The sequence below is a fragment of the Meles meles genome, chromosome 11, assembly GCF_922984935.1.
Source record: "Meles meles chromosome 11, mMelMel3.1 paternal haplotype, whole genome shotgun sequence".
Lineage (NCBI taxonomy): Eukaryota > Metazoa > Chordata > Mammalia > Carnivora > Mustelidae > Meles > Meles meles.
Genome location: NC_060076.1, coordinates 77010514 through 77031158, shown reverse-complemented (window position 1 = coordinate 77031158; position 20645 = coordinate 77010514). Strand labels below are relative to the sequence as shown.

The following is a 20645-nucleotide window of genomic DNA, read 5'->3' as shown; positions in this document are numbered from 1 at the left end:
AATTAGGCATAGTAGCTGCAGCCTCAGAGGGAGAACGATGGAGTAGTGGAGACTTAAGTTGAGAGCACAGGCCCCATCTCACAGGATTCGCCATTCCTCAGCTCCACTTAGTTGACCATTGTATGAGCCAATCAGACCTCTTCATTGGCTATTAATTTATAACCTTTGCTTTCAAATTTTTATTGGCAAAAAAAAAAATTTATTGGCAAGAAAGTATATAGAATTATTAAGTGAAAAAAGTACATAATGCAATAGTATTTGATATTAGTATATCACAGGATGGTATTGAATTGGGTAGTACTTGTGTGCATTTGTATGTGTGTGCATATCTTAACATATGCCCAGAAAAAAGCCTGGAAGGAAATAAACCAAAATATGGCTTTATGTAGGTCTTACGATCAAGGCTGTTTTAATTCTTTTTTTGCATTTTTAGTATTTTTAATATTTTCCCTAACAAATGCATGCATACTACTTCTAAAAACACCCAAAAAGAGGTTCCTGGATGGCTCAATCAGAAGAAGATATAATTCTTGATCTCAGGGTCATGAGTTCGAGCCCCCAAGTTGGGCATGAGGCCTACATAAAAATTAATAAATAAATAATAATAAAAGCAACCAAAAGAAAAAAAAAGTCAAAAGCTTATTGTGAAAATACTGGCGCTGGAGTATTTTTTGTTTTGTTTTGTTTTTTCCCATAGGCTTGAGTTTTGATGCCCAAGAGGAATATTCCTGAAAAGCTCGGCTGCAGACCTAACTCTAGCAGTGGTATTGTCAGCTCCTGACCTGGAGCTAGGTCTGAGAGCCTGGTTATTTATTATTATTGTTGTTGTTGTTGTTGTTGTTGAGCTAGGTCTGAGAGCCTGGTTATTTATTATTATTATTGTTGATGTTGTTGTTGTTGAGCTAGGTCTGAGAGCCTGGTTATTTATTATTATTATTGTTGATGTTGTTGTTGTTGAGCTAGGTCTGAGAGCCTGGTTATTTATTATTATTATTGTTGTTGTTGCTGTTGTTGTTGTTGTTGAGCTAGGTCTGAGAGCCTGGTTATTTATTATTATTGTTGTTGTTGTTGTTACTACTATTTATTCTGTTGTTTTTTAAGTGCTCATTGGCTTCTGGCAACCTCATCACCTTTGCCAAGAAGTTTAAGGTAGTATGAACCAGTGAGAATTTACCTGTTCCAAGTTTTGGGAAAAGTTCTCTTTCTTCACAGTTATAGATATACACTTAATAAAGACAGCTATAGAAATAGAGAATATCTATTCAAGACCTCGCAGCGCTATTAGCTTAAATAGCACAAATCCGTGCACTATACTTCCATTGTTCAAATGTCCCTATAAAATCGGTTAGGAAAAGTTACTGTTCACACAGGTACATGGGCAATCTTAAACAGTGATAAGTTGGCTCTTTTCCCCTGAGCTGGAGAACAGCAGCCGATTCACACTTTGCAAGTCAGGCCAACAAATCTAGCGAATGCAAATAGAGAGTTGGAAACCTGTGAACGCTTTTATTCCCTTCACAAACGTATATAGCAAAATGGATTGCTTTGCAATTGTGAAGGGGAAAAAAAAAAAAGAATAGGGAAGCAAAGAAGAAAAGAATGTGTTGGCTTTGTCTGCCAGCGGTTTGAGTAGAGGGTGGTTTTTTTGGTGTGTGTTTTTTTTTTTTTTTTTTTTGGATGAAAAGTAGGATCTTAATGGGCGCTCAGTCAGCTCAGACAGCCTCTGAAAGCTCCTCTTGTCAGCTCCCTGGATAAAAAGACCCATTGTTTTCCAAATCTGAAGTTATCACTCTTCCCTTTATCCTCTCTTTTGGACCTTTTAGTGTGTTTGCTTTATCAGAATATTTTAATCCCTAATGTGGTGACTTGGTGTAATTTATCTCATTAAGCCTCTCCTATTTTCTTCTGTTTACATGACTAATATTATTGTGTTTTATAGAGCTTATACCAACAAGCCACTCCTTTGTCCCATTGTTTCAACTCCAGGGCCAAAAATCAACAAATGAAGTTTTATCTTCCCAATCTTGGGCCTCACCTACTTGTCATTCAGTTTGTATAGATTGCATGAAGAGCATGTTCCTTTGAAAACAATGCAAGGATTCATTTTTATGACCTAAAAACAAACAATTACCTTTTTCGAAAGGTCCTGGTCATCTCTCTTTATGAGTATAGACTGGCACAGACTCAACGTATGAGGGGAATAAAAGCATAAACTTCCTTGTGGGTGGAAAGCCCAAAGTCCCCTACTAATGACGAGCTGCTCCCTAACTTGTATTTCTTTTGCGGTGCATAGACTATCCTAAAAGCAGAGAACATGAGCCCTGGAAGGCACCTAGGGGGGTTATCTTGTCCAAACCCCTGTCCTTCTCCATGACTACACCCAAACCAGACTCAGTCAGACAGAGGAGAATTAGTCCTATTTTTAAGGCATATGAAAGAGGGCCTTCTCTGAACTAGTTATTTATTTTGAAATACCATGTCAGAAAATTCCTTTTCTAAAAATCCAGCCTAATAAATCTTCCATTGTCATTTCCTCAATGGCTTTTTCATTTCCAGATTGAAAATAAGTGGGTACTATCTTTAGGGAATCAACAACAACTTAATGAGCAATGATTTCCTACAAGGCAGCAGGTCTCAAACTTTAGAGACCATTAGCATCACCTGGAGGCTTATTAAAAACATGGATTGCTGGATGCCAACCCTCAGAGTGTCTGATTATAGAGGTGGAGGAAGGCTTGAGAATTTGCATTTCTAGCAGGTTCTCAGATAATGCTGATGCTGTTGGACCAGGGACCCCACTTTGAGAACTGCTGATTCTAGGACCTCTCAAGGAGAAATATGAGAGTAATTAGGAGGCAGAAACAAGTAGATTAACAACAAGTTAAGCAAGTTAACCTCCACATGGAAAGTGATGTTAAACAAATTAACCTCTACATAGAAAATGCTAAATGCCTATCAGAGAAGTTCTTTGCTGTCACAGAGCTTATCAGCTCAGAGGCCAGTAAGTGAAGCTGGCCATGAGCAGGAGTTTAGGATGTTAGCCGTGTGAGTATAGAGGAGGAACACAGCATTCAGGCTAGGTAGAGAACAGGCCTAAAAGGCTCTCTGCAAAACCAGAAGCCTGAAGAGTAATTCCCAAGTTGATTCTTCAGGAAGTGAAAGCATCCAGACAGAAGGGCAGAGATGGCCTGGCTCTTCCAGCAGAAGGAAAGAGGGAGCAGGGAGTTTCATGGAGCAGCTCGTCATTCAGTTTTCTCAAAGGAGGGGAGGTGGTGATGACAGAGCTAGAGAGGTGGGCAGGGGCTAGATCAAGAAGGAACATCAGAGGGGCACCTGCCTGGCAACTCCTCATCTCAGGGTTGTAAGTTCAAGCCCCATGGTGGGTGTAGAGATTACTTAAAAATAAAAACATTTTAAAAAAGAGAGAGAGAGAGGAATGTCAGAGCAGGTTGCAGGAATTTGGCAATATTCTGAAGACCACTCTTTGACATTGACTATAAGGACAATATAATAAGGCTCCGTATAAGGGCACATTTGAGATGAAAGAGAGTAGACAGCTATCTCCAGTGCTTGTACTTCCTTCTTTCAAACTAGGACTCCTCCACCCGGTTTACTTTGGTTTTCAGCTGATGTCAGGGCTTGGCTAGCCTTCCAACCTAGGTATAAACAGAATTCCCTTTCCTTTTAATTTTGCTGAGAGATTTTGGAATTTCATAAAGGGGTTTATAAAGACACAAGCCAAACATAAAACCAAAGTGAACAAAAATAATACAGAAGTTAGGTCTGGAAGTAAACAGACTAGGGACTTCTAGCTTTATTGCTTGCTACCTATACTGCCTGGAGCATGTTACTTAACTTCTTGTGCCATAGTTTCTGTACTTAATTTGAGACTTAATTCCCTAAGAAGATCCCTAAGATCTTTTTGTGATCTGGGCCCTATATGCCTTTTTTAGCCACTCTTTCTGCTCCAACCACATAAACAGTCCTTCAGTCTTGTGTTCATTATGCTCCCTTCTACCACAGGGCCTTTGCACATACCAATTCCTCTGGAATAATTCTTGCCTCCCTCTTCAGTAATTTCTGCATTTAGATCTAAGCCAACTTCCTCTAGGAAATCTCTGATCTCCCTAAATACGTAAACTCTCTCCTATTATAGGCTTTTTTGTTATGAGGAACTTTGATGTGATAGCTCTTAGTGGTTATTATTTGTGAAATTATTTGCTTAATGTTTGTCTCAGGCTACAGCAGTTTTCAGCAAACTATAGCCAGCCTTGGTCTGTACCCTGTTTTTGTAAGTAAAGTTTTATCAGAACATGAGCAAGCCTACTTATTTACATATTACCTATGGCCATTTTTGTATGACAATGGCAGAGAGGAGTAGTTGCAATAGAGACTTTATGACCTAGTAAAATATTCGCTATTTCTTTGTAGCAAAAGTTTGCCAGTTTCGGTACTAGACTATCACCTTTATGAAAGCAGGTACAAGGTCTGCTTTTGTTTATTCACCTGTCTTCAGCATCTAGCCCAGTGTCTGCTACATAGAAGATAATATTTGCATTTCTTGAATAAATGCAAGGAAATTTTTTTAATGCCTATTTTTATCAGAGTGTTAAAAGGATTAAATAAGATATGTAAAGAACCCCACAATATAGTGCCTGGAATATAGCAGATTATTAATGAATGTTAGCAGTTATTCTCCATTGTTCATTCGGGCATTTTTTTTTAAATTTTTTTTAAGATTTCTTATTTATTTATTTGACAGAGATCACAAGTAGGCAGAGAGGCAGGCAGAGAGAGTGAGAGGGAAGCAGGCTCCCTGCCGAGCAGAGAGCCCGATGCGGGACTCGATCCCAGGACCCTGAGATCATGACCTGAGCCAAAGGCAGCGGCTCAAACCACTGAGCCACCCAGGCGCCCTCATTCGGGCATTTTAATCATTTTTCTGGGTCTGGACGTAGGCTGCCCCTGGCAGTGGTCTGAATTGCATGCCTGCTCTTCACCTTTCCTACCATACCTTGTCCTCCCGTCTTGGCCTCTTGGGATGAGAAAACCATTTCCATTTTGGGCTCCAGGAACTCCTTCCTTGGAGTCACATTCTCAGCAGGGTCTTCTCCACCCTTCCTAGAGATTTCCTTCGAGGGTGTTCCATCTATTTGAAAGCATATTATTCTCAAAGCTTGTCCTAGCCTTAGGGTGACACTCCTTTCACCTGCCCTGGAGCATAGCTTCACCGGGTCACCTAAGTGATGGCAGTTCTGTCTTATCTTATGGCCACCTCCTTTAGGGACAGCAGACAACCTTTCTTCTGGTTCAGCAGGAGAAGCTATAGCATTGGAGGAGAGCTCCTAAAGAGAGAGCAATGTGCAGAAGCTCAGGAACCGAACATGTGTGGTTTTATAGGCGAGAGGAAAAAAGGATCAAAGCCCAGCCCAGAGGCCATTCAGCCTGGATGTGGGCCCAGCTGGATGTGGAACCCCAGAGGAGGGAGCATTTACTAAAACCACAGGTCAGCAAGCTGTGACCCATGGGCCAGATCCAGCCAGCCTCCAGTTTTTATGTGCCTCTTGCACTGAGAATGGTTTTTACCTTTTTAAATAGTTGGAGGGGAAAGCAAAAGAAGAATAACACTTCGTGACATGCAGAAAATATATGAAATTCAAATTTCAGTGTCCATTAATAAAGCCTTTTTAGAACACAGCCATGCGCATTCCTTTACGTCTCTGGCTGCTTTCATGTTACAAAGGCAGAGTGAAGCAGTTGGCCTCAGAGATCATTTCCAGCCCATAAAGCTGAAAATGTTTTACTGTCTGGCCCCATAGAGAAAAGGTTTGCCAACCCTGGAGTTACACTACTAGCCTGAGCTGTCAGAATGACTTTGACCCAAGCTGAGCTACATGACCTCTGCGTACCCCACCAGGTCCTATCTCGGGGAGCAGCCCAGGGTATGGTAGGGAAGGAATGGGTTAATTGGAGGAATCATTCCTGATGGAGGTGGGAAGGGGTGAGAGGAGAGAACAAATCAGTCTGGTCTCACCACTTCCAGCAGTGGGGCCCTGAGCTAGTGTCTTCGCTTCTCTAAGTAGCAATTCTCACGTTCTGAAATCCCAATAATTGTATATGATGTTGCGAGGACTGGAAGAGCAAATGCATGCAGCCATGCCTGGCATCAAGTAGGCCTTTAGTAAATCCTTGCTGCTATGACTAGGATTGGATGGAGTACACCAGGGGAAGAGCTGGCCTTGGAGAGGAGAGAGCCACCTCACTTAGCAATCTGTAGGTTTGAGAAAACACCAAGGACATTGGGGATAAACAGACCCAGGGTCACTTCAGTCTTGGCTGGTGATGCATGTTTTCATCACTGCTGTTTGATCTCAATAACATGGTTTGACTTCTCTGAGCCTCAGTCCCCCTGCCTGCCCCTTGATATAGCCCGGGTGTCAAGGGAGGATTTCCTACTCTTTGAGTAAGGAAACACATCCCTCTGGTACCACCCATCACCATTTCAGGTGCCACACAGGGGGCTTCTGTTTCACCCTGTGCCAACAAGCCCATTCTGAGAATTCTCGTTTAGCAAGCATTTCATAAGCTTAGCGCATTTATTGGCGATCAAAAGAGTGTCCCTTGGGAGAGTGGAGCATGTTGTGCCCCTCAGCCCGCCCCACAGTCTTTTTATAAACCTCCTGCTCTCCTCTTGCTTCTGGCTCTTCTTTCTGAGTGGGGAGCCCCCAGTCTCCTCCAACCCCCAGTTCTCCACACATTGCCCCATATCCCTGCTTTACAGCCCAAAGAGGCTGAATAAGGCATTTTCCCACAAAGATGGTTCCGTCCCCTAGAGGAATTCTTCTACCAGCTGCTAAAAGAATAAATTTCCTCTATCCCCTAACAAGCAAAATAGGGATAATTATGCCTACCTCACAAGGTGTTTGTGGGAATTAAATGAGCTAATGTATCTGCCAGCTCCTGGCATGCAGCAGGCATTCAGCAAATGTTACTCCTCCCCTCTCGATTCCGCCTTTGAGATTTGAAGGAACAAAGAGAAGCTGAGAGACATTTTGAGGTGGGACGAGTGTACATAAAGCAGCCAGGAAGGTCATCTCCTTGACCATCACCCTTCAGTGAAGTAGAAGAGATTCTCTGCCAAGAGAAACTGGAAAAGGTGGAGGGGCTCGGGGCGGAAACCAGACAAGACTTAGTTTATCTTGGAGTCCATCCAAAAGGGTTTAGTTACTAAAACAGCAGTTCCTGTACATAAATCCTTCAGGTTCTTGAAAAATATTATTAAATCACTCCAGTATCATAAATAATCCTAATTTTATTAACCTTTCCTTTCAGGCCAAAGCGCAGCTCCTGCAAGGCTCCCTGCCCTGAAGGGGAAAGGCCCCCAGGCTGAGGGCAGTACCTGGACACCTGTCTGAAGGGAATTAGATGGCCTGCAGGTAAAACTGACCTTCCCTGATGCTTCTGAGCCCTTCCAGAGCACAGCTCTCCCTAGTAATCTTTCCTTAGGTGTAGGATTCAAAGAGAGAGCTTTATTAGCAAGGCGTGGCATGAAGGGACATGGGAATTCATGGAATTCTGTTTCTTGTCTATTTGGACTTGACTGATGTCCTGTTTGCATTAGTATTATTTTGCTTTCTTTTTATTTATTTTTTTTAAACCCAGACTTCATTTTTTTAAACCTCTTCCAAAGGAACTGGTAGAGGGGTCTCTTCCATTTTGCTAGGGGCCAAGGATATTTCTACCTGATGTTGTGAAAACATATAGTGGTAATGAGTTAATGCCAAATTGCACCCTAATGTCTTAGGAAGCCCTTGCTGTCCTCCCCAACCGCCCTCACCCATCTCTCTCTCTCTCTTTCTCTGTTTTTTAGCCAAGAAATTACTCAGTTTTTCTGTCTGAAGCAAAGATAAGTTGAAGAATAGCAACACCTGTCTCAGTTGTTTGGTCACAGTTGTTTGGTCACAGTTACAGTTATTTGGTAACGCTTGGGGCGAACACACACACACACACACACACACATACACACACACACACACAGAGAGAGAGAGAAAATACCTAGGTATTTAGGAGACATGGGTTCAGTTCCTGTTAGTCCCCAGTGTGTCTTCTGAGTCTTTATTAAATATTTTGGCTGTATGAGTTATGTTTTCCTCAAATATAAAATAATTTGTGAATCCAAAAACTGTCAAGAAATATAAACAAAAACCATGCACAAAATCCTTCCACTGTGAACATTTTGATGCATTTCCATAGACTTTAGTTTTCTCTGCCGTTGTGCGTCCATAATTACTAAATGTGGTCTGGTGAAGCCAACTTTTCCACTTGCCTTTATTTTATGATCATTTACTTACTGATCAGTAAACATTTACCAAAAGCACCCCTCTTAGTGGCTTCGTAATATTTGTAGTGTTTTTCAATCATTCTTAGATTGTTCCTAAGGTAGGCTGGGTCTCCTTCTTCACCATATAAATAACACTGCAACGAGCCTCTTTGTACCTGGTGCTTGCATATTTGAAAATTTCCATAGATGGCATTCCTAGAAGTAGGATCACTGGCAAAAAAGAATACTGAAACCTCTCGTTAGTCTTCATTGACTTTAGCCACTCCAATCTGTTACATTTTGGATCTCATAGCAAAGTGTTTAGGAACTGAAATAACAAAGGTTCTGGCTAATGTTTGTCTATATGGTGATTTAATGGTTTGCAGCTAGAGGACAATAAAATATAATGTGTTGTAATTATGATTTTGCAACATTCCTAGGTGATAGTCATAATAGCTAACATTTATTAGGTGGTTAATATGTACTGGCCCCTCGTTTAGTGTTTTACAGATACTAATTTATGGACTCTTGCCACAGCTCTAGGAGGTAGATACTACTATCATTGCCATTTTACAGATGGGAAAGCTGAGGCACAGAGCGGTTAAACCACGTGGCAGGTGACTAAGCCAGGGTTAAAACCGAATCATGTAGGCAACAAGCCCTTACCACTAGATGATCCTGCCTGGAAATAACCAAGTAGGAGAGATGCCTCATCAGCCACATGTTGAGGCTGCAGCGAGGGGTGGGTGGGGTGCCGAAGCTGGAAGGGGGATGGTGACTCCACTGCTTACTACCGGGTTGCAGACCTCCTTCCTGCCCTCTTTACTAGCTGTGTGCTGGTCTAGGCAAGGACAGGTGAGAAACCAGGCTGCAAAGCCCTCGATTCTGTATTTGAAAGGAAAGACGAATACATATCAGCATGGTCTCGAGAAGCTTATTATTCAGAAGGAAAAAATAATGAAATACACTGCTTTCGTGTTTTGATTTTTTTGTTTTCATTTTTGTTTTTGACAGTCACTCGAGCATTAGGCTTGCCTAATTAGAAGCAATATTTTCGTGACTTTTTTTTACCAATCCCATTTGAATGAGTTCTCAGCTCATCTCTTGCTACAGTATTCAGAAGTGAGCTGCAGAACAAGAGTCTCTGGAGATGACCGTAACCGTGAATTCTGAAGGAGATAACTAATCATTTTTGATCCTGTCCACTACAGATCGCCTTGGTTACAAATGACCTCTAAACAACTGTTCGACTTGGATGGCTCTGAAGGCACCTGCTCAGGGCTGAAGTTCTGATTAATAGCCATTTTTTTTTGTCCCACCTCCCTATGTTTACTTAAAATAAAACCAGTGTGACAAAGATTGCACGGAGTGTTTCTATTTAGGTAGTGAAAACTGGTGATGTGATGAAGCAAAACACAGCACAACCACCATAGCAAACCCAATGGCAAGTACCCAATCCTGCTTCACCTTTCTATCTTGCCAGGTTCCTTTTAGGGAAACCCAGCCAGAGGACTTGCCTCTGTTCACTCCGCTCAGGACTGAAATGGGTAAAACTTGAAAGAGCACCAGCAGTGAACTAAGGAAGATAGAATCAGAGAATCTTTTGGGAATGCTGCTGCCATAGACATCCTCCCATGGGGTTGCTGCAATGGTCCCAAGGAGAAGGGGCCAGGTGGAAGCCACCTCACCTTTTATGACCTAATCTTGAAGTCACAAAGGGTTATTTCTGCCTTATCCTGTTTGTGGAGACCGTAGATTACCCCGCTCCCACCCCAGGTTCAAAGCGACCCTGCCTCTCAGTGAAGGAATGTCAGTATCCCATTTGGGGGAGAGTGTGTGGCCAGGATGATATTAGTGTGGACATCTTTAGAAAATAGAATCAATCATGCTTGTACACAGAAGAATCTTGCTTCATACATGGAAAAATCCATGAAACTGGAGCAGTTATTAACGATCCCAGAAAATTATGGTAATTGAAAATGTACTGGTTGGTGGGCACAGTGAAAAAAACTACCTTTTTCTTCCTACTCTGAATTAATGAACATCAAATTTATCCATAGGTAGGGGCACCTGGGTGGCTTAGTTAGTTAAACGTCTGATTTTGGTTCAGGTCAAAGCCTCAGGGTCCTGGGAGGGAGCCCCGGTGGGAGTCCCCACTCAGTGGGGAGTCTGCTTGTCCCTCTCCCTCTGCCCCTCCCCTTACTCATGTTCTCTCCATCTCTCTCTCAAATAAATAAATAAAATCTTAAAAAAAAAATTTATCCAGGAACTCCTGGGTGGTTGACTCAGTCAGTTAAGCATCTGCTTTCAGCTCAGGTCATGATCTGGGGGTCCTGGGATCAATCACCTCCCCCTCCAGGCTCCTTGCTCAGATGGCAGGGAGGGAGCCTGTTTCTCCCTCTCCCGCTGCCCCTGCTCCCTTCCCCAACTTGTGCTCTCTCTCTTGCTCTCTCTCTCTCAAATAAATAAAATCTTAAAAAAAAAAAAAAATCCATAGGTGGTCTCACTGGGTTTTACCTAGGAAGCAGCATTTTAAAGATGACTTGTGTCCTTGATACTCAGAACCATCTTACATTTTACCGTATTATTAGGCATTGATCAAGTTCAAATCCCTTGTTACTTGTAGTGAAAGGTTTCTGGTCATCTTATTTTCAAATGTCATTTGTAAGCATGTCCTTTCTTCTTGCTTGATGAATGAGGTTTTCCCTCCAACTGGATCCTTCTCGTGCTTTTAATAAATAATGATCCAGGTTTTCAGGATCCAGAATACACCGGAGCTGTAAAGTAGGCACTGCCGAAAGATGTATTAACTCCTTCAGGCCTCCAAGGTGCTATTTAAAATGTTATTGCTTCATATCCCATAATAGAGGCTTGAACCTTATTGATGGCCTTTCTCTCGGTTGTGTGTGTGTGTGGAGGCTGAAGGCTAGGAGAGTAAGAGTTGATGCACTGGAACAGGAAGCTGAGTTAACTCTTTCAACAAGGTTTAAAAGAGAATATATGTTCTTATAAACTCTAAAGCTTACATAGTACTGAAGCTTCCAGAATAAATAAGTAGCTAAGATAATGTTATTAGATGTTATAGTTACTGGAAGGATTACCTTGTTGATGCTGGCTGAAAATAGGTATGTTTTGTACTTACAATATGGCAATGTTTCCCATACCGTACAAAAGTGAAGTCAGCAATAAAAATATGTGCAGCCTGATCACACACAGAAAGCTTCAAACTGTCATCTTTTTTATTACTATTAAAGGTTACTCAGGTTTGTGCAGATATCTTCAATTCATAGGTTTGGCTGTTATTTGAAATAATGAAATAGAAAGATAAAACCATTGATGGCAAGTTTTTAAAAGTCTACCTATAATAATAAATGAATATGTGGGAATACAGGGGCAGCCAAATAACAGATATATTTTGGATCTTGTATAGCTAGTGAGTGGTCTGATAAATATGTAACAAACGCCTCTCAGGCAAGGGAGCCCTGACTTAGCCAGTTTCTGTGGTGTAAGTATCTCCACCATGACTGATTTCATTCTACCAACATGGCGTCACAGAGTGCAGAACTAAGAGGAGATATTTTCCCTGGGCTCTTGGGAACTATATGAGCCAGTCCTACACACCACTGTTTACAGTTTTTGGAAAGGTACTTGGATGGTTCCCGGATAAACCTTGGTATAATACTAAGAGGGGAAGAAAGAGAAATTTTAAGTGGTGCATTTTGTGGCAGGGACATTTAATGCTCATTGAATTTCTGCTTACTCATTGACATTTTTCATGGGCCAGTGGACTGGGGACAGGGATGGAAGCTTTTAAATTGATATGCAATGCCCAGCTCTCTCTTGCCTTGCCACTGCAATAAGGAAAGTCACGTGTTCCCATTGGTATAGGTACAAGATGTGGGACACAACCTGTATCAACATGGTCCCATGATGTTGTGTGGAGCCCAGCCCCCAGACACCAACCCTGCCTGTCTACCATGCTTCCCTTAGCGTTTGCTGCCTTACAGGCCATCCCGTACAGAATGGCTTCAAACAATTTATTGTTATGTCTCACAGCTCCGTGAGTTGGCTGGTCTCTGCCGGACAGCTCTGCTCTTCTCATTTTGGGTTTTATGCGATTGTAGCCTAACGGTGGCTGGGGCTGGAGTCCTTGGAAGGCCTGAATGGAATTGGAAGAAGATGGCTTCTTCAGGCACATCCGGGACCTCAGTGCTTCTCCACATGGAGTCTAATTATCGAGGCATCTGTGTGTTGCCTCTCTTTGCAGTAGGATCGCCAGATTTTTATATCATGAGGCTTTCAGGATTTCTCAGGTTGAGGCAGAGAACTGTCAACAGTATCACTTCTACATTTTCTTGTGAGTCACGGGATCAGTGCAGAGGCATAGAGGGAGGTGACTGTCCAAGGGTGTGATTCCAGGAGGGAAGAGTCACTGGGGACCCTCTTTGGAGAACATCAACCACTTCCACAAATAAGAATAAACCTTTGCTGTGTTAAGCCACTTAGATTTCGGAGTTAATTTGTTCCCTTAGGAAAACCTAGCATAATCTGACTAATCCACAAAATCAGTACTGTATTAGTGAAGATGGGGTAGCCGCCACTGCAAAAGAAAACCTCAACATGTGGTCCTCTGGGGACCTGATGGCTCCCTAGTGCTGCCTCTGTTCAGTAGTGATTGGGCCGTCCAGGTCACTTGCATTTTGTTGGTACACCATCTAGAACATGAGGCTTCTAGTTTAGTGGGGCCAGAGGAAAGAGGACAATGGGGAACTGACTCATGGCTCCTGAGCACCTGCTAACCAGAACTGGTTACATGCCTCTTGTCCCAACTCTAAGCAGGCCAGGAAATTTGATGGAGCATGTGGATATTTTGTGATTAGTAATGTCTCTGCGGTAAAATGCTGTGGAGCTCTTTGCCTCTTTTGTTTTCCCTCCCTTCTCCTTACTTTACCCTCTGTAAGAAATTTAAGAAGGGAGAGAGTGGAGGGGGGAAGGAAAAAGGAAGAAAGCAAGGAAGGGAAGAATACAGGAAAGAATTTATAGGAAGAAAATACGATCATTAAAACTATCAACAAAACAAAACCATTAACAAGTACTGATAAACAAAAACTATTAACACAACTGTAATAGTGGAGGTTTTCACAATGCTTTTAACCACCCCCCTTTTTTTCTTTTTAATCAGCAATGATAAGGAAACTAAACCAGATTAAGTGGTATCTTATTGGAGGTACAAAGGCAAACAAGGGAAGAGAAGTGATTGAAGAGCACTTCAGAGAGCTCGGGACATTCAAATCAGCAGGGCCTGATTACTTGCATCCCAGGGTACTTAAGGAATTGGCAAACGTGATTGCAAGACCACCAGCCTTTATTTTAGAAAAGGAAGGTTGGACAGGAGAAGGTCCTAACAAATGGAATCAGCAGATGGAGTACCTACTTTTTTTTTTTTTAAACGGGGAAAAACATAACCATAGTAATTATAGACTATTCAGCTTATCTTGGATACCTGGGAAGATACAAGAACAAATCATCAAACAATCAATTTGCAACCACCTAGAAGAGCACAAGGTACTGGGTAGCAATCAACGTGATTTTGTGAAGTACAAATTATGCCAGACCAATTTAATTTTATCTATGAGAAACTGATGAGCCTGGCAGAAGGGAAAGCAATACTACAATTGGACTTCAGTAAGGTTTTTTTGTTTTCTTTTGTTTTTAAATCCACCCTCTGACAGTTTTCAGCATCAACTCTAGAAGAGGATGCTACCTACAACAGCAGTTGGGTGGGCATATCTCTGGATCCAGCACGCAGACTGGTAAAAAGCAAAGATTCTGCTCCAGTCTGACACATTTGTTAATAATAGTGTTATTATTTTAATGAACTGATGTGAACAAAGAAGATGAAGCGAAGAAGTGAAGAAGACCTTGAGATATAAATAGTATTCTCTACCACTGATGGGAAATATGAAAGAAAAGAGGAGATATAAAAACCTGTCTAAGAAATCCAACAGCTAAGTAATGTGAGATCCAGGAAGGGAGAGAATAGTAAAAGAGAAATCATGTAAGAAAGTTTGCTAGAAAAGGACATCATAGATCTTTACATTAAAAGAGTCTCCTAAGGGCCAACTATAATAAGTGAAATAACCCACTTGGATGCAACTTTGTGAAATTTTAGAACTCTAAGAATAAACAAAACTTTCTAAAATCTTCCAGAGGGAAAAATTGGACCACCTACAGAGGAATGGAAATTGAACAGCCAAATTCTCATTAAAATTTCTGGCTGCTAGAAGATAATAGAGTAGTCCTTTCAGTTCTGGGGGAAATTGAATTTGAAACTAATTTCCATATTCAGCCAACCTATCAATCAACCATGAGAGTAGAACATAGGCATTTCACATAAACCAGCACTAGGAAAGTTTACTTCCTAGGACCCTTTTCTCAAGAAGTTACTTGAATGTGTGTTCCAGCAGAATGAGGAGGTTATCCAACAAAAAAGTAGTCAAGGGATCTAACATAGGAAAAGGAAGTCAAATATGATACAGAATCTTTCTTTCTTTCTTTCTTTTTTTCTAAGTAGGCACCACACCCATCAGGGAGCCCAATGTGGGGCTTGAATTCACGAACCTGAGATTAAAACCTGAACTGAAATCAAGAGTCAGATGCTTAACTGATTGAGCCACCCAGGCATTCCTAAAATCTTCCATTTTGGAACTGGAAAATGAAGAGCAAGCACCAAAGGGAAAGATTCTGGGGCAAAAGAGAATTCCATGCTGTTCATAATGTGCTTGAGAGAACGAAAATCAACCAATCAGCAACACGTGGGTGGCTCAGTCAGTTAAGTGTCTGCCTTCAGCTCAGTTCAAGATCCTGGATCCCTGGGATCCAGCTCCAAATTGGGCTCCCTGCTCAGCAATGACTATGTGCTCCTCCCTCTCTTATTCCTCCTGCTTGTGCTATCTCTCTTTCCTTCTCTGTCAAAGAAATAAAATCTTTAAAAAAAAAAAGAGAGAGAGAGAGAGAGAAAAGAAATCAACCAACAACCTAACAAGAAAACCTTGAGAATAAGATAAGGTATATATTTACTCAATAAAAAAGATAGGCAATTAAGAAATCCAGAAAAACAAAAGGCTAATTAAGACTATTTTCTAGTTTTGAAGAATTATATTGAATGGAGTGTCAAAGAAAGACTAGTACATGGTGCTAAAACATTTTTGTTTGAAGTAGATGAGAGGTTATGACATTGCCCTCATAGAAAAGGAAATAGCAGTCCTGATATGCTACTTAGCTTGGCAGTGCCGAATATTGATGTAGTCTTAATGTAAGTGCTCTGATTGATTTTAAACTCTTATAGTCACCCTAAGGACAAAGTAAGGAAGATCTTGGTTATGTTGCAGGGGAAAAAAAGGGAACATCAATCTTCATTATATAAAAGTATAGCTGACAGAAGGTGGAAAGTGGAAAATGGAGGAAAAAGGAGAAGGTTACTATCACTGATAACCCACAACTTCTATAAGGGGAAGTCAAGATAGTGACTCAAGTTTTTAGTAGGAAAAATTGAGGCATAGCCTAGCATACTATTTAAAGTTAATAAGAGTAACCAAAACAAAACTTAAAGATAATGTATAAATATCCCAAACTCAGAGGCATTGGGAGGAAGAAGAAGAAAGCATAAATGAGCTGAATTCTTATTATTTCATTACTGGAGGCCATTTACAACCAAAAAATTGAAAAGGAGGAATGATTTTCTAAACACCCTATATATTTAAAGAATGCATAATTCATGAGTGATTTTTCACAGGCATACCAGTAAGATCCTGGGACACAATCTCAGAGCACAGGTATCAGCAATCTCTGTAACTTAAGGACACATCATGGTGCCAACAGTCTTGCGCCATGGCATTTTTTCCCGTTCCAATATTCATGCCTAACTATAAGATCATGTTTGCAAACTTCAAGTTGTCTCTGCTTTAATACTCTCTTAAATTTTCTCAGAATTATCACTGATACTTCACAGGGTACTCTTTCAAAATCAATAGTGTGGTACATGGCCATGTGACCTCTTTATAGTGTTTTTTTTTTTTTCATTTAACTTCTTTTCCATAAAAGAAAATTCTCAGAATTGGTTTTTTGCTCCCACTGAATGAAAGCTTAGATGACCTTGTTACTGGATAAAAACTATTTTAAAATTATAACTCTGAAGATTAAAATAACATAAAAGTCACTTGAATCACGTCTTGTTCCTGTGCATTTAAATCACAACATGGTTCACAAGCTACTGTTAAATGATGGCAGGTGCAAGCAAAACTCTGCCATAACTTCCTAAGTGAGATCCAAAATATTCAGTCACTTAAGATGTGGCATCAACTTAGTGCAGAGTTAATAAAATGAGCAAGGTGAGCCAGCTGCAAGAGAATGGAGCCAATCACCAAACTTGTCATATCCAAATTCCCATTATCCAGGAGGGTGTAATTACAAGTTCCACTGTACTTCTGATTACTGGCTAAAGTGGTATGCCACATAGCCACACAGATAAACACAGTTGCCGTACACACTGCCTGCTAGCTTTAAATTATGCAATTCTTGATTACTCTTGGCAGGAGTTAAACCATTTCAAATTTTGCACAAAGCAAGTACTTGCCCAATAGGCCAATTACATTATTTCAAATATTCATTATTCTGATTTATCTAAAATATAACCATATTGTAAAAGAGCAGTCAGTATTTAGTTCTTAAAATTGGGGGTTGGGTGGGGGCTATTTACAACTGGAAGAACTAAAAGCAGAAAGGTTTAAAACAGTGTTTACAGGAGATGACTGGAGTTGGGGAAGAATCATCATAAGCTTCTTTGTACCATTTCATCTATACTGCTTAATTTATTACAAGGTGCCTTTATTACTCTAAGTATTATACCTCTTTTACTATTTCTTTTTTTTTTAAAGATTTTATTTATTTATTTATTTGAGAGAGAGAGAGTGAGAGAGAGCATGAGAGGGGAGAAGGTCAGAGGGAGAAGCAGACTCCCCATGGATCTGGGAGCCTGATGTGGAACTCGATCCCGGGATTCGGGGATCATGACCTGAGCCGAAGGCAGTGGCTTAACCAACTGAGCCCATCAGATGCCCTCTTTTACTATTTCTGTAAGAAATACTTGTTAAAATACTTGTAATTCTTGGGCGCCTGGGTGGCTCAGTGGGTTAAGCCGCTGCCTTCGGCTCAGGTCATGATCTCAGGGTCCTGGGATCGAGTCCCGCATCGGGCTCTCTGCTCAGCAGCGAGCCTGCTCCCCTCTCTCTCTCTCTGCCTGCCTCTCTGTCTACTTGTGATCTCTCTCTGTCAAATAAATAAATAAAATCTTTAAAAAAAAAATACTTGTAATTCTTGTTAAAATGCAGATTCCCTGGCTCCAAACATAGTCCTCCTGAATTTTCTACCCTTTGCCGGGGCCCAGGAATTGGCCCTGGAGCTATTGGTGTAGGCATAGATCTTACTAAAAGGTTTGTTTGTTCAGCCTCTTAAACTGCATTTCAGGATTGAGCTTCTTGTGATATCATTACGTGCTGTCCTGCCTTCTGTGGTGTTTACCATATCCTAGCATCCTTCTTTTTTATTTCTTTACCATCAAGATGGGAAAAAAGATAACTTCTCTCTCTTTTTGCAATGGTCTTATCAAGGGGAGTAACAATTCTTTTCAATATCCTTTAAGCTGTGTCACCTCTGAACATAGAACAGCTAAAAGAATCTGTTAAGTTTTAAAATTCATGACAGTGACCGGTTCTTAATTATGTAGGGAGAAACATTTTGAGACTGTCTTTGTATCTTATTTTGATGCTGATCATTTTTTCTCATGCCTGTGACTGCAGGAATATTGATCTCAGCTTTACTTTGACCATTAATGAATTATGATGGCAATAAGCAGAGACACACACCTCCACCCTCCTGGGAGCTTAATCTTCTGCTACAACGTTTGCATTTGTAAGTCAGCACCTGTGTAATCTATATTCTAACTATTTGTTATTCTCCTTTAATTACATATTGGTGGTGGTCCATTTGCAGCCTGAGAGCAACCAACTGGAGAGTCAAAGAGATTATTAAAATATTGACTTTAAATTAGAAGGTCAAGAGGAAACACAGCTGGGTTTGTTCCTACCCATTCCAATATGATGGCTTAGGCATAGTTATTCCCTTTCATGTCAAGCGGAGTTGGGTCTAAAAAATTAGTACAGAATTTTTACCTTTAAAAAAACTTGAAGTATGATTAACATACAATGTTATATTAGTTTCAGGTATATAACATTGATTCAACAATTCGGCATATTACTCTGCTCACCACAATAAGTGTTGTCCCCCTCTATACCATAGAGTTCCCTGGGGTCGTCAGTGTTTCTGTTAGCATGAGCTTTACCTCATCTCGTGTCACCATTTTAGTCAGCAGTGGATACATTTTTTACACCTATACTTCCTACTTGGTGCAGATCAGCCACTCAAGTTGGGGTTTAGGGCATTGTGGATGGCCAAGTCACTCCCAAAAATCTTTTCCTTTTAGCATTTTGGTAAATAACATTCTTAGTATATGTGCTGCTGAAGCGAGCACGGTAAATAACATTCTTATTTTGACATAATTTCAAATTTACATGAAAATGTCAAGAATGGTGCAAGAAATCCCCTATACGCTTTATTGATATTCATATTTATCTATATCTTGCACCATTCACTATCTTCCTATAAATCCATTTTTTTTTTTGAAGATTTTATTTATTTATTTGACAGACAGAGATCACAAGTAGGCAGAGAGGCAGGCAGAGAGAGAGGAGAAAGCAGGCTCCGTGCGGAGCAGAGAGCCCGATGTGGGCCTCAATCCCAGGACCCTGGGATCATGACCGAGGTGAAGGCAGAAGCTTTAACCCACTGAGCCACCCAGGCGCCCCTAAATCTATTTTTTTATTGCAAACTCTCTTTCCTGAATCATTCGTGAGTAACTTGGAGACATTATGCCCTTTTACTCTGAAATATTTGGGTATTTTCCTAAGAACAGCATTCTCTTTAATAATCATGGTTGTTACCAAAACCAGGTATCTTAACAATGATATAACATAAGCCTCATTCTAAATTTAAATTCACATTTTCTCAGTTGCCCTAGTAAATAATTTTAAGCTCATTTTTCCCCCAGACCATTTTTTTTCCATGTGTTGAACTGAATTGCCATGTCTCCTTTGTTTCCTTTATTTTGGAAAGGTTTCTTAGCCTTTGTTTTCTTAACTTGATTTTTTTTTTTTAAAGATTTGATCTATTTGAGAGAGAAAGAGAGCATGCATGCACGTGTGAGAATAGAAGGGCAGAGGGGAAGGGAGAGGAAGAAAGAATCTGAACTCCACACTGAACATGGAGTCTCATGCAGAGCTTGATACCATGACCTTGAGATGAAACCAAGATTTGGATGCTTAACCCACTGAGCCACCCAGGCACCCCTGAACTTGACATTTATTTTATTTTATTTTATTTATTTTTTTTTTAAGATTTTTATTTATTTATTTGACAGAGAGAGATCACAAGTAGACAGAGAGGCAGGCAGAGAGAGAGAGAGGAAGCAGGCTCCCCGCTGAGCAGAGAGCCTGATGCAGGACTCGATCCCAGGATCCCGAGATCATGACCTGAGCCAAAGGCAGCGGCTTAACCCACTGAGCCACCCAGGCGCCCCCATTTTATTTTATTTTTATTAAGTAAACTCTACCCTCAACTTTGGGCTCAAGGTCATGAGCCCAAGATTAAGAGTCACATGTTCTAAGGACTGACCCAGCAAGGCACCCCATCAGCTTGATTTTTTAAAGAGGGCAGATTAGTATTCTTCTTTGTCTTTGTTTTTTAATTTTGTGGAAGGGACCCTTATTCTAGGTTTGCCTGGGGTTTCCTCAAATTTAGGCTTGAGTTATGTATTTTTGGGCAGAGATACCATTGAGGTGATATGTCCTTGTTCGATGTATCATATCAGGAAGTACCTGATGTCCATTCATCCCAATATCAGTGACATTGGCATTGATCTCTTCTTAGTTACAGCTTTACTCTTTCTAAATTACAAGTAATTTCTGGGAAGATACTTTGAGATTATATCAGTATCTTGTTTTTAAATGTTTTCTGACTAGCATCCACTGCTGATGTTCTGACTCCATTATGCCTTATGGATTTTTTTTTTTAAAGATTTTTATTTATTTATTTAACAGAGAGAGAGAAACAGCAAGAGAGGGAACACAAGCAGGGGGAATGGAAGAGGAAGAAGCAGGCCTCCCGCTGAGCAGGAAGCCCGATGCAGGGATCCATCCCAGGATCCTGGGAC

General features: G+C 40.8%; 1 long non-coding RNA gene across 1 annotated transcript in view; it reads left to right on the top strand.

The window, feature by feature from the left end:
- Positions 1-9729, top strand: part of LOC123952752 — a 28454-nt gene extending 18725 nt beyond the window's left edge. The window contains exons 2-3 of the long non-coding RNA XR_006820705.1: positions 7333-7436; positions 9532-9729. This is a non-coding gene — a long non-coding RNA (uncharacterized LOC123952752). The remainder of the gene's footprint in view (positions 1-7332; positions 7437-9531) is intronic.
- Positions 9730-20645: the final 10916 nt, after the last annotated feature.